Source organism: Chrysochloris asiatica, unplaced genomic scaffold, assembly GCF_000296735.1.
Source record: "Chrysochloris asiatica unplaced genomic scaffold, ChrAsi1.0 scaffold00136, whole genome shotgun sequence".
Classification (NCBI taxonomy): Eukaryota; Metazoa; Chordata; class Mammalia; order Afrosoricida; family Chrysochloridae; genus Chrysochloris; species Chrysochloris asiatica.
In genome coordinates, this window is record NW_006408654.1 from 8,094,732 (window position 1) to 8,107,835 (window position 13,104).

Below are 13,104 nucleotides of genomic sequence, written 5' to 3' on the forward strand. Positions count from 1 at the left end.
TATAGAGTTTCTGAGGAGCAGCTGGTGAGCTTGAACCACAGACCTTGCAGTTCAAACAGCTTTGCAGTCTGACGCATTGACCCACAGTGCCACACTATAAACCTAGGAAAAATACTTTTTTACTTAGCATCATAAAATAGATGTGTCCTGTTTATTTCTTAGATTTCTAGGGTATAGAACATGAAAAGAAGGGTGGAGAGTAAATGAAAGGCAAACCATCTTCTTAATTCTTACCAGTTGTTTTTGTCAAGTGCCATTGAGTCGATTCTGACCCACAGTGACCCTGTATAGGGTTTCCAAGGAGCAGTTGGTGAGCTTGAACCGCCGGCCTTGCAGTTCAAATGTATTTGCAGTCTGGTGCATTAGCCCACAGCACCACACCAGGACTCCAATTCTTACCAGTAGGTGATCCTTTTTTGTTTAATGGCAATTTTGTCTTTATAGATATTTTAGTGTTAATCAGAGGATGGTATTTAAATATATATTTATAATATGTTCATGGAATTCCTAACAAAATGTTCTGGATCAAAGCATTACATGTCAAATGCAATTCTCCTGAAACAATTAAAAATCATTTCATTTTGAAGTAAATTTGTATCTGCAACTGTAAATAAATCATTTAGGTTCATTTAGTAACTATATGGATTGCAATATATTTTTAAGGAGAACTTGTCATGTGGATCATGACAAGCTATGGACAACATTGAGAAGTATGAGTATTCCAGAACACTTAATTGTACTTCTGAGGAATCTGTACCTGGACCAAGAAGCAGTTGTTCGAACAGAGCATGAGAACACTGAATGTTTTAAAATTGAGAAAGGTGTACGACAGAGTTGTATTCTTTCACCATACTTATTCAACCTGTATGCTGAGCAAATAATACGAGAAGCTGGGTTCTATGAAGAAAAACGTGGTATCAGGATTGGAGGAAGACTCATTAGCAACCTGCGATGTGCTGATGATACAACCTTGCTTGCTGAAATTGAAGAGGACTTGAAACATTTACTGGTGAAGATCAAAGAGCACAGCCTTCAGTATGGGTTGCATCTCTCATACTTTGGACATATTGTCAGGAAGGAACAGTCGCTGGAGAAGGATGTCATGTTGGGTAAGGTGGAGGGTCAGAGAAAAAGAGGAAGACCCCCAATGAGATGGATCAGTCAGGTGGCATCATTGATGGCATCAAGTATGGCAATGGTAGTAAGGTTGGCCCAGGATCAGACATTTTTTCGTTCTGCTGTTCATGGGGTTGCTATGAGTCAGTTCCAACTCAATGGCACCTGACAACAACAATTGCAATGTCATTATTTTTTCCAATTAATTTGATATGCAAGTGAATAAAATGAAATAACTAACATATTGGAGCATCAATAAAATCAAGTTTGGGAATTTGGTAAAGATACTTAGGAGAAGCTCAATTCTGCCATGCCATTTTGGTTAAAATGCACTCATTACCTTGCTATGTTTGAGTAAATGTTAATGAAATTCAAGATTAAAATATTGCTAAGCTATTTTCAGAACTTGAAAGTGGACAACATGAGAATTAATTAGCTATGTCACTTTTTAAATAGATAGACTTTGCATATGTATGACCATATATATATGTGCTTATGAATATGAATAAATGAGAATACAAGGGAGCAAATATGTATACTGGAAGGAAATGTGTTATATATTTTATTGTTTAAAGAAAATACATAGTTCTGAATTTATTATAAAGATACAAAGTGTACATTGTATTTTCAAACTACCATACATTTGTGACAGATATTGTAATAACTACATAAATAAAACCTGCAGGGATATACAGAGTACTCTCAGTTTATAAATGATTTTTGTCAGCAATGCTGCCATCCATATGTGAAAGTGTGACTACATTTTTGCTTAGTAATCAGCTTTTAACTTCATACGATTGAAAATACTTCTAGTAATCTTGAGTCAAGCAGTTTACCACCAAAATGCATCATATGAAAGCATCAAGTGGTGATGTGTACGCCGTGGAGTCAATTCTGACTCATAGTGACAATTTATAGAGTTTCCAAGGCAGTAAATCTTTACAGGAGCAGAAAGCCTGGCTGTTAGTTTTGGACCTTGAAGTTAGCAGCCCAAGTTATAAACATTATTCTAACAGAGATCCTTATACAGAATTATCCAAAAGACCCTTTTCTAATCCTCTCATACAAGGTCTAACATCTTCTCCAGGAATAATAGCAAGAACTCAAAGTAAGAGGTATCTGCCTCATTATAATCAAGAAATCAATTGCAGTGTGAGAAATGTATAGTGATGTAGTTGTGGATCTTGCTTAAATGCAATAGTGATTTTCAGTTACTTCTACAAGTATGATAATTATATTTTGTCCAGGACGTTTTATCAGTTTTGAATTTCCTCATCACATTTTATTAGAGATGCAATCCTCTTGACAACTCTACTCTTAAGAAATACAAAATTTCATGAATTTCTATCAAATTTAGTATGTGTGTTTCTGTAATACACTTAAAACAAGTCACTCTGCTACATACACTGCTATAAAGGTCTCAGACCACATATGTATGCTATTCTTGTTAAGTGCCATCTATTAAATTTGGACTTATAGTGACCCTGTATAGGATTTTCAAAGAGTGACTGGTGGGTTTGTACTTAAAACTTTTTGGGTAACAGTCTAGTGTTTATCCATCAGCAAGAAGAGGGAATAAATAATGTAATCACAGAATTCCAAATAGAGAGGAAGCCAGGATGACACCAGGATAGAATGGACTGCTTTATACTTGGAAAGAAAATAGTAAGTTAAAGAGTGGTGTGGAAATGTAGGATAAGCACTGGACTTCCAATTTCAAGGTTGGTGTTCCTTGAAAACCCTATACCAAAACTCTGTGAGTTAGAATTGACTCCAGGACACTTAACAAAAAATCACAGACAAGTCAGAATCCACCCAATGGTGCATTAAGAACAAATGCCTCTGGTTGAAATCTCCTTTGGGAATGGGTTGTCTTTGTCATGTTAATGAGACAGAATTAGTGTAAAGTGTGTCTTGAATTGACCTCTTTTAAGAACTAAAAGATAAGTAAATAAGCAGAGTTGAGGGAAGATACTTTATAATCTCTTTGAGGAAAAAATCAACAGAGGGTTAATCTCTTGGAGAAAAGATGCAACCCCTTAGTCTGTGTTAAACATTACATTATCTAGGCCTTAAAATGTGAGGCAAATGTGAGACAATTACATTTAAACCTTGTTGTTAAATGCTGTTGAGTCAGTTCTGACTTTTAAAGACATTTCCAAGAGCGGCTTATGGGTTTGAACCACTGGTCTTGAGGAAAGCAGTCCAGAGCTTAAACTAGAGTTCTACATCAAGACTCCATATAAACCTTGTTGCTGTCATTGTTAGGTGCCCTGGAGTTGGTACCTTATGTACAACAGAATGAAACATTGCCTGTTCCTGAGCTATCTTCACAATCCTTGTTAAGCTTCAATCTATTGCTGCAGCCGTTGATTCATTGTTGCTGTGCCGATTCATCTTGTTTTTCTCTGACCCTCCACCTGTACAGAGCATTATGTCCTTCTCCAGGGACTCATCCCTTCTACTGTCTTCTTTACCCTTTGTTCAACTTTCACTTGCATATGCACTATTGAAAATATCATGGTTTGGGTCAGACGCACCTTAGTCCTCAAACTGACATCTTTGCTCTTGTGAGAAACGTTGTCTATACTGACAAAAGCTCAAGTAATCCAATCTGTACTCATTTTAGCAAGAGTGAAGTTTTCTTTATTTAATTTTGCAAAATCAGGTGCCCAAACCAGTAGACACGAGCAGATGCACCACATGGCCCTCCACAAATGGTTTTTATTCTTGTCCCCAAAAGCCCCTCCTCCAGTTCCAGTTCCCCATATACAAATCTATGGCACCTCCCATTTTCCCTCCCCCTAGAGAAACCAAAATGCCTTGCCCATGGTTTTAATGGCTGCATTTTTATTTAAATTTCCTAGTCCCAGAATTGTTGTTGTTAAGTGCCGTGGAGTCAGTTCTGACCCATAGCGACCCTGTACAGGATTTCCGAGGGTGTAAATCTTAACGGGAGTAGAAAGCCTGATCTTTCTCCCGCGGAGCGGCTGGTAGTTTCGAACCGCTGACCTTAAGGTTAGCAGCCCGATTCGTAACCACTACGCTACCAGAGCTCCTTTGAATAGCCTGCTTAAATCAACAATCTGTCTGCCAGGTCTCGCAATCTCATGACTTCCTGAAGATGGATCACATTCATAAGAGTTATTTTTCACACTCTGAATGTTATAAAGAGGTTTTGTGCAGCAGATTTGCCTAACAGAATACATCATTTCAGTGTTGATACTGGATCTTCAATGAGTTTTGATAGTGGATCCAAGGAAAATGAAGTCTTTGACAACTTCAATCTTTTCTCCATTTAACATGTTATTTACTGGTCTAGTGGTGAGGATTTTTGTTTTCTTTATATTTGAGGTACAAACCATAACTGGGTTTATTTAGAGAAGGCATACACAGAATATTTCTCTCTGAACTCTGACACTACCCAAAGACTGATCATCTAACAGAGATTAAGGTTGACTTTACCTGGCACTGACCTCAAGTCCCAATCATGAGAAACCTTTACTGAGCATGAGTCATGATCCAAATTGCTTCCCCAGATCACTGATTAAAAGTAAAAGCCTTAAAGATTTGGACTTTAACCATTGGGCTAACATTATACTGCCTTGGTTTTCTAGTCCTAATTGAATCTCTTGTGGATGTATTGTGGTGCCTTGCAATGATGGAGTCCTGGTGTGGTGCTGTAGATTAAGACGCTGTGGGTTAAGTCAGTCAGAACCACAAGGTCGGTGGTTCAAGTTCATCAGCTGCTCCTTGGAAATCCTATACAGGTTTGCTATGTGTCAGAACTGACTTGATGGCACTTAACAACAACAATTTGCAATGACTGCCTTGCAATAAACTAAATATGTTTATACATGACCAAGGTGAGCAATTGTCTCTTTGTTTTTTAAATAAAGTCCTACAAGACAACCTTATTGTGTGTGATTATAATGCTGATCAATTCTTCCCATTCCTAATTTAGATTTTACTATGCTAAAATTTTCTCATTTAGATGACTTTGCATTCACATCATCTAGTTCAATTTATACAGACAGAGACCAGGTGTGAAGCTGTAGCATATGCACTGGACTGCTAATTGCAAAGTCTGCAGTTCAAACCCACCAGGTGCTCCTCAGAATTGCTATGCAAGGTCAATATGAGTCAGAACTTAATAACAACAAATTCAGAAAGACATATTTAACTGTAGATTATAAATTGATAAATGATTATTGAAATAAATACTATAAACTTTATAAATGTATATAAACATTTCTATTATTTATAGAAAAGTGAATATCTAATAGAATATAATACTTATTCATGCCAACAGTTAGACATATATTTTCATAAATAATTTATAACATGCAAAAAATCAAGTAAAGTAGAATCTTGATATCATTACTTGTATTGGATTCAAAAACTAGATGCAAAATAATGATGTTTAACATTGAACTTTCCAGTCAATTGCATGAAAGGGTATTGGAAACTTGAAATTTGTTATCTACTTAAATGATTTATTTGTTATTGTATGTCTATATATATTTTACTTTGCTATTGTTGTTAAGTACCATGGAGTTAACTCTGATTTATAAAAGACCCAGTGTACAACAGAACGAGATACCATCCAGTCTTGTCTCATCCTCATAATTGTTGCTATGTTTTAGCCAGTTGTTGAAGCCAGTGTGTTAATCTATCTCACTGGGGGCCTATTATTTTTAATAGGCCCTCTATTCTACCATGTATAATATCCTTCTCCATGGACTGTTCCCTCCTGATGTTACCCCAAAGCTTGGGCCAAATGCCCTGGAGACTTCATGTCCAATCATTCAACACTCCAGATAAACAAAGAAAGAGAAAATCCTTTATTATTAATAGTAAGTAAACTGCTGCTGGTTTAATTAGTGCTCCCTGACTCTTTGTTATGAGCAATTTTTATACCATTTTTCGAACACACTAGTCATATACTACATGCAGGGGGGACTATAATTCTAACATTCACATTGTATCACAAGGTGGTCATGATGCCCCAATAAATACATCAAAGAGGGCATGATTCACTACCCTGATGCCTGTTTTTCCAGATATATGTTGTTGCTGTTGTTATGTGCCATGGAGTCGGTTCCAACTCATAGTGACCCTGTACAGGGTTTCCGAGGCTGTAAATCTTTATGTCCAGATATATACTCCTCATCAATCAAGGAACTGGGATCTATACTGCACCAGGAAATAATTGGCATTCCAACCCAAAATAGTCCAAACATACTTTTAAGAAACAAGGACAAGTTTGAGTATAGGTGTGTGTACATATGTATATATATATAATGCTTTCAGGCAGTGCTGGATTATATTACTCTAGACTAAACAAAATAGTTATGCTTTCAAAATGGCTACACTTGTGCTCTTATTGATAACAAGTGCCAAGTTGTAAAATGAAGGCTCGCTATCCTCTTTTCTTAGAAATACTCTGGCTATACTTCATCCAAAGCAAATTTGTTCATTCTTCTAGCAGTTCAAGGCAGATACAATATGTCATTTGCTTTATTCACCACTGAATTCATGGATATTGATTGTGAAGCCAAGTAAAATGAAATATTTGACAATTTCAGTCATATCCATTTCTCATGATGTTGCTTATTAGTTCATTTACAAGGATTTTTGTTTTCTTTATATTGAGTTGTAATCTGAAGTTATAGTCTTTGGTTTTTATTAGTAAATGCTTCAAATTTCCTTTGCTTTCAGCAAACAAAGTTGTCTCATTGCATTTTATAGGTTGTTAATTAGTATTCCTTCCATTTTAATCCTGCATTATTCTTTACATACATAGTACAGTTTCTTGGATTATTTGCTCATCATACAGTGTTTTAGGACACTACATTCCTTTCACTATGCTCCAATTAGTTATGTGGAGCCCTGTTTAGTGCTGCAGGATAATGCATTGGACGACAAGGTCAGTTTGAACTGCAAGGTTGGAGGTTCAAACCAACCTCAGAAACCCTATACAGGATCGCTATGGGTTGGAACCGAATCAATGGCACTTAACAACAACAACAACAATTAGATATTTGGAGTCCTTGTGCGACTTTGTAGGATAATCACTGTAAGTCAGTGATTCAAAGCCACCAGCCATTCTTTGGAAACCCTTCACAGGGTCACTATGAGTCAGAACAAATTTGGCATCACTTAATAACAACAGCAACATGAATTAGTATCTGATTTATTTAAAAAGTGGTGAAACAAAATCCACAAAGCAGATATCTGTAAAAGGGCTTTGGGATGAACCCTATTATTTCCCCAAATATGTTATCCAGTCAGTATACTAAATTTTAGAAGGGCTAGTAGAATGTTTTCTTTCTAAATTACATGCTAACTTGTTCACATTACTGTTTCCTGGTGATAATTTGAAGCCATGTTACAAAGTCTATTGTTGTGGTTAAGTGCTGCCAAGTTGGTTCCAACTCATTGTGACCCTGTAAAGGGTTTCTGAGAGGTTGATGAGCTCGAACCATCGATCTTACTGTTCAAAATGACCTGAAATTTTGATCCAGTGCATTAACCCACAGCACCACACCAAGACTCCACAGTTTATGTGAAACAGCATATTTTGTAAATCGATTTTTTAAATTTAGAAAACTGTCTCTAATTATAAAATATGACACTACTCCAAGAAGCTGCTTTCATGCTGTTAAGCATTGGGCATGGGGGAAATGTCATAGAATATAGGCAATCCTGGGATTATGAAGATGTTCTGTTCCTAAATTTGTCTTAAAATAGAACTTGCACATAAATTGGAACAATTAGGTTCATTTGTGTCTAACATTAGCCAAATAAAAGTCTTAATTTATAGTACACAGTGTAATTTTTTATGCTAAGTAGCATTCATTTGCTATTATAAACTGTTGTGTGTATCTCAAATGTTTGATATAATAGGTTTTATAGGGGTTGGCTTATAACTACAGGTTGCATTTAAGTAGGAAGCTCCAAAAAAAAAAAAAAAATGGCCTATACTGCAATGTTTGAAGATTAAAGAACATTCATAGCAAGTCAAATGAAGATAACCTATAACCTACTTAGAGTTTCATTTTAGTTCATTACGGATGATTTAGAGTTTTGCTAAAACAAAGGAGAACGCTTCCATTTAATCTTCACTGAAATTGAAAGATGCAGCAAGTAGACCCTTCTGTATCTCATATATAAATTGAAATGTATTTTTTAAAAGATAACATTGATGTTTGCAGAGATAAAATGAGTAGCTTTTGTTTTCTAAATCCAATTCTCTATAGCCTTAGATATGTTTTTCTTACTAAAGTATATTTGGATTTTGTGGTGAGGTTTTGTTTGATGGTTTATTTTCCATTTATCCTATTGTCACCATTTTATGCAGATCCCTCTCACTTATTTACTTTTTTTAATATTTTGACAATGTAAACAACTTGAAGATTTATTTTCTTTTCTTTTTGCTATGTCCCCAAAGTAATATTTAGCATTATGTAAAGGATATATATACGGTAAGCAACATTTTAATTTTTTACAGAATTCTCGAGCAGTTTCTGTGTGTGGTCGAGAGTTCAGGTAATAAGACACAGAATTTAATGCAAACAGAGGGATGCATAAAATGGCAGAACAGCTAGCATTAAATAATCATGAAAATGTAATATTGAATGCTTCTTCAAGGCTGCTGTGCAGAAATCACTTAATATGACTGTTCTAGATTAGTCTTTGTAATTCCCACCAAATAATCAGGTTGTTGTTGTTGCTAAGTGCTGTCGAGTCTGTTCTAGCTTTATGTTGTTGTTGTTAGGTGCCAGTGAGTTGGTACCGACTAACAGCAACCCTATGCATAACAGAACAAAAGACTGCTCAGTCCTGGGCCAACCTCACAATTATTGCCATGCTTGAGCCCATTGATGCTGCCACTGTGCCAATCCATCTTGCTAAGGGTCTTCCTCTTATTCTCTGACCCTTCACCTTACCAGACATGATATCCTTCTCCATTGACTGGTACTTTCTGACAATATGTCCGAAGTATGAGACACAAAGTTTGGCCATCTTGGCCTCCAAGGAACACTCTGACAGTACTTCTTCCAACACAGATCTGTTTATTCTTTTGTCAGTCTATGGTACTTTCACTATTTTCCTCCAATACCATAAATCAAATGAGTCTTCCTTATTCACTGTCCAACTTTCGTATGCATATTAGGTTATTGAAAATACCATGATTTGGGTCAGATGTACGTTAGTCCTCAAGCTGATATTTTTGCTCTTCAACATTTTAAAAAGGTCTTGTGCAGCAGATTTGCTTATAGTGACCCTATATTGGGTTTCCAAGGAGCGGCTAGTAAGTTTGAATCACTGACCTTGCAGTTCAAACCTTATCCACTACTTATCTTACAGCACCACACCAGGAAGACATTACAAATATGAGGTGCTTAAGATCCACCTAGGAGATTAGATAAATTGCTAATAATATATATAAGGTGTATGGTAGCCCTGTAGTGGTGGGGGACATGCAAATGAGGTGAATGGATCCCTAATGTGGGGATTGATCAGTTTTGTAGTCCAACTAGGCTTAAAATAAATTATCCCAGAGAGAGTAAGTAAAAATCTCACTACTATAACCAATGAAGAGCAAGGAGTAGTGCATGTCCTTTGTACTTAAAATTTCTGTGCTGAACTCCCTTGATCCAGGATATAGAGAACTTTTACACTGAAGGCAGCAACAGATGGCAAGAAGTAGCTGTGGAGAAACTGCAAGAGCCAAGATAACAAAATCAAATGACTGGTATGAGACAGAGTGATGAGTTTCCCAAGCCACGGAGTAAGAAAGATGAGTGCTTTGGGGCAAAATCTTGCTGTCAGAGTGGGGTGCCTCTGGGCACTTTTTGGAAGAGTTATGTTTGCCAATCCATGGAGCTAGAATTGAGCACTTTGGGGATGACGCTTACTGGTGGAGTGGGGTGCTACCAGCATGAAATGAGCAGAACTAAAAGAGCTTTGTAGCATTTGTCTGAGCAGGACAGAGGTCAATGTACTGCAGTACCAAGAGGCCCAAACCAGGGAGAAGTATGCCTGAGGATATCGGTGAAAGGAGAGTGTCCTGATGGAAGAAAAATATCCTGAGCATTCCTTAATCAGAACTGCAAACTGTTATTCTACCACACTTCCTGGCATGGCACTGTAGGATCAGAGCTGGACCACCACCATCAACATATGATAGAAACACAATTATGAAAAGTGCAGTGGCTCTGAGATAACAATCACAATTAATGTTGAGTTGTTTGTTCTTTTGTTTTCTGCTGGTTAAACTTTTCTTCTACTAAAACATATTTAGAATCAATCAATTTTTCTTGTTAAAACAAAGATAAATTGCTAAATAAAACTCTTTATATTATTAATATTTCCTTGGCATCTGTCTTTGTGCATAAAGGCAGAAATGTATAATGATTTGTGTTATATACATATTTAAAATCCTAAAATAATCATAAAAGTTGACTATGTATCATAGTTATAATCTTAATTTACTGCATATTTAACTAAATTCATAAGTAATTATTTGAAAAATCATTTCTCACATTTTATTTATTACTAAAGAACATAGAAAAGTTGTGAATAGTTTTCTTAACAGAAAGTAATAGTACCTTGGATTAAAATATTGCTTTGCTTTTTTATTGATTTGACTCTTAGATATTGTGAACATAACTTATGTCATTTTTATCTTCAAAGAATATATTATTGTATTACTTTAATCCTTTTATAGTTTTAGAATTTTTATAGAAATTAAATTAAAATTACATATACAGCATTGGGTTAATGCGCTGGACTGAAAGGGCTCTTTGAACCTCAAGATCTCTTTGAATCACAAGGTCAATGGTTCCAGCTCACCAGCCACTCCTCGGAAGGCCTTAAGTACTGCATCAGTTTGTTGGATCATTTCAATTAATATTCCGCCAATTTCTGAAGCCTTTTTTTTAGCCCACAACTTCAGTGCAGTTTGGACTTCAACCTTCCGTTAATACCTCTTCTTCATCATATGCTACCTCTTGAAATGGTCGAACATCTTTTGATGCTTCCTAAATCATTCAATATTTTGCCCATAGAATCCTTCAATATTGCAACCCAGAGCTAGACTTTTTTCTTCAGTTATTTCTGTTTGAGAAATGCTGAGAATGTTCTTCTCTTTAGATTTTCTAGCTCCAGGTCTTTGCACACTTCATTATAATACTTTACTTAATTTGTCTTCTTGAGCTGCCCTTAGAAATCTTCTGTTCAACTCTTTTACATCATCATTTCTTCTCTTTGGTTTCTGTAATTCAAGAACAAATTTCAGTCTTTTCTGACAACCATTTTGGTCTTTTCTTTGTTTCCTGTTTTTAATGGCCTTTCAGTTTCTTCCATTATGATGCTCTTGATGTCATCCCACAACTCCTCTGTTGTTCAGTCTTTAGTGTTTAATGCATCAAATCTGTTCTCAAGATGATCTCTAAATTCAGGTGGAATGTACTCAAGGTCATATTTTGACTCTCTTAGAATTGATTTCATTTTCATCAGCTTCAGCCTGAACTTGCATATGTCTGCCCCTGGCCTTGTTTTGCCTGATGACACTGAGCTTCTCCATCATCTCTTCCCACAGATATAGTCAAAGTGTATACCATCTGGTAAGGTCCAGATGTTTAGTCACCATTTATGCTGTTGAAAAGGTATTTACAATGAATGTAATTGGTGTTGAATAATTCCATTATGTAATATCCAGCATTGTTTCTATCATGAAAGCCATATTTTCCAACTACCAAATCTTCCTCTTTGTTTCCAACTTCCACATTCCAGTTATGAGCAATGCATCTTCATAGCATGCTTGATCAATTTCAGACTGAACCAGTTGGTAGAACTATTCAATTACTTCATCATTGGCTTTGGAAGCTGTTTCATAAATTTGAATAAAAGTTGTATTAACTGATTTTCCTTATAGGCATATGCATATTATCCTATCACCGATATCATTGTATTTCAAGATGATCTTTTTGACAATGTATGCAATGCCGTTCCCTCTTCCTTTTGACAACCATATATTATCTAACTAAAAATGACCAATACCAGTTCATTTCAGCTCAATAATACATAGGATATCTATCTTTGTGCATTCTATTTTATTTTTTGATGTCTTCGGTTTTCCTAAATGCATATTTCATACATTCCACAATTTGATTACTAATGGGTGTCTGTAGCTGTTTATTTTCATTTTGTGTTATGTACCATTAGCAAATGAAGGTCCCAAAATCTTTGCTCCATTCATGCCATTAATGTTCACTGTACTTTGAGGAGGCATGTCCTCTCCAGTTGCATTTGGAGTGTCTTCCAATCTAAGGGGCTCAGCTTTTAGAACTGTATCAGACTATGTTCTAATAGTATTCTAAATGTTTTCAGTGACTAACTTATCCACTTCTCTTTCCTAGTGTGTCTTAGTCTCATAACTCATTGTCATTAACTGCAATCCCAAAATATAACATCACCTGTTTCACTTCCTCCTTGTTTTTCTTGTTTTCCTTCCTCTTTCTCTCTTAACCCTTCTCAACTTTGTTTTTGAGTAAGTGGTACCTTTTTGATCTCATAAAAATTGAATATTGAAAAGTGTGTATACTTTCCTGGTGTCATGGTACTGAACATATAGAACTTCAAGATAATTCAGTAGCCAGAGGGTATATTTAATACAGAATTTGCCTGAAGTCTACAACCACCAGGCTGGCACTTCAAACTCACCAACTGCTTCTTGGAAATATTATACAGGATTGTTATGATTCAGAGCTGAATTAATGGCACTTAACAACAACATAGTTTGGCTTAAAACTGAGCCATAAGGATAAATTCATTTCCAGACCTGATGAGTGATTAAGGGCCATGGTCATTTGTGTTCTACCAATCTCTATCAGAACAATAAGCCTGATCTCTTTTATGACTGTGAATTTTATTCCACATTTTTCTCCCACTCTCTTCAGGACCTTCTAATGTGATTCC